Here is a 2,511-nt window from a genome sequence, read left to right on the forward strand (position 1 = left end):
GGAGTAGGGAGACTCACCTGTTTTAAAGAGGGTCTTGCTAGGGTATGAGTTTGGAATCACATTAGAGATTGTATTAACACAAACTTAATGTCAGTGGTATATTCTTTTTAAAAGAATTATTCTTTTGCCACCTAATCATTGTAGACTGTCATCTGAAAACTTTATGCTGGGAAAAGGGTAGGGACTGAGAAAGTCAGTCACCACGAGCTGAAAACATCAAGCTTTTTGGGGGGGAATCAACATAAATTCAGATAGCTCATGGGCTTTTGTTTCATTGTCTTCCTATTTAAAGCTAGCGTCTCCCGCTCTCTCTCTCCTTGATACATTAGACCATCCGATGCATCACTCCATACCTTTGCAGGACGAAATAATGATTGTGTTTAAGATGTGATTTAAACATTTGGCATCATATCTATGACATCTGGATCTACTTAATCATTCTGGTTGGGGGTCAGGTTGGTGATTTTAGCCTGTAATTTAAAACATTCAAATCAATGAAGTGTGGGTTTCCTTTTTTTCTTTTTGGTGCTCTATTTGTTTCTGTTTTAAATGTTTCTCCACAAGATCAGTAATAGGACATAATTTTGAATAAAATATCTACTTAAATCTCTGAAAACATGTCTATTTTTAAAATAATGACTGAAGATTCATTTTATTTCAACCTCAACATTCCTGAGCAAAAACACACATTGTGACTGTTTCAATTTTTGAGGTTGGAATGCATGTTCTTAAGTGCAATCTTTAGTTTCTAGTAACTAAAATTTCCTCCTCCTATAGATTTGTATAAGTCATATAATATAAGCACACACTGTGTGTTAACCAGGTAGAATTTGAATTTAGGAGTATCTAAGGCCCCTTAGCTAGACTGGGCTCAGCACTTGGTAAGTACTCTCTGAATGACCTAGATTCCAGAACCACTGGGGAAACTTCAGATTCTTCTGAAGATAAGCAGGTGGAAAAGGATTGGAAAAAAAAATAAGTGGCTAACAGCTAGCTAGGATATTGTATTACTAAATATATGGAAGGCCCTCTGGCCACAAACTCACTCATTTGGAGAGCAAGAGCTAAGCTTGTGATTGCAGATTAATAAGTTTTACTTCACTTGAAACCTGGAGAATTGGCTTCCAGAAAGCATTGACCAGCTATAGTCAAAAAACTCCGTTTCATGACAAATATTCTCTAGCATATGCACCACTGCGTGTCTGTTGTCATACTTGAAATTCTTGAGTCAAGGACTTGTGCCTTTGATCACAGAGGCATGATGTCCTTAATGGCACCAGTTGATGATGGATGTGGAGAACAGGTTCTATGGGAGGAGAGAGGAAGCCTTGAGCATAATAATTTAAATTGAGAGGCTAAGTAGATTTGTGTCATACCTTATAGAGATCAGAAACTAATCCATACACAAGACAAACCACTGTCTTCCAAAGCCAGTAACTTGGCCTCCTGAGTTCTTGCTAGAACTGCCCCTGCATATTTGGGTCATTTATGCAACATCTGTGCGATGCCATAAACACAGTAATGAGCTGAGCCTCTGTTCCTTGATCTATAAAATGGGGATGATAATGATAGGTACCACATGCTTAATAAAGTTCCAGGTATGTAATTGTGAGCAGTAATGAAGGCAAATCCCAAGTAAAGGGGCTGAAGTAGATATGGTCACAGGGAATCTCCAGCAGCACCTTGGGATGGGGTGGGGGGGCAATGGGAAGAAACTTGTTGAACAATAGAGGGTCATATTAAAGCCTGATTTGGAATCTAGACCCAGCACTCATGAACTGGGTGACTTGACGAGCCTGAAGCTCATGTTTCCCCATCTTTGAAGTGGGCACACGGATTATCCCAGGCTGAATGAGATATGCTAATGAACCAGTGGAATCCATGCCTGGCTGCTGCTCGTGGTGTTTTTTGTTGTTAAACCATATGTAACTGCTGAAATGGGGCCATTTTTGATCTGCTGAAATGACAGTTTCCTACGGTTCACCCCGATAATCATCAAACAAACAATCACAGAGTTTGGAGGAGAGCTAATTCCAGATAAAGGAAGCAGCATGTGTAGAGGTATCTGGTAAAGAAAGGAAATAAAAGCATAGAAAAGCACAAGAGTGAAAGGAGGAATGAAGGGTGTATCAAGCTGCTTTGCTGCAATAACAAGTGGGGCCAGCGTTTCAGTCCTCACAGCCATGAGTTCATTCTCACGTATGCTGCATGATGGCCATGAGTCTGCAGCAGCCCTGTTGCTGTTCTGAGTCCCGAAGGAGCAGCCCCTGTTTGGGATGCACTGTTCTTGAGGCAGAGGGAAAAGAACAAAGGCTGGGGAGTCACAGGGCAGTTCTAAAGCTTCTGCCATATCCACTCCCAGGGGCAAGTGGGCAAGTCCAACATAAAGAGGGTCAAGAGATGAAATCTCACACCAACTATTTGGGAATGAAAACAATTCTACCATATGGGAAAGTAAAATGGGGAAGCTGCTGTGCAGAACAGCTTGGTGGCTGCTCAAAAACTTAAACA

Source organism: Lipotes vexillifer, unplaced genomic scaffold, assembly GCF_000442215.2.
Source record: "Lipotes vexillifer unplaced genomic scaffold, Lipotes_vexillifer_v1.1 scaffold633, whole genome shotgun sequence".
Lineage (NCBI taxonomy): Eukaryota > Metazoa > Chordata > Mammalia > Artiodactyla > Lipotidae > Lipotes > Lipotes vexillifer.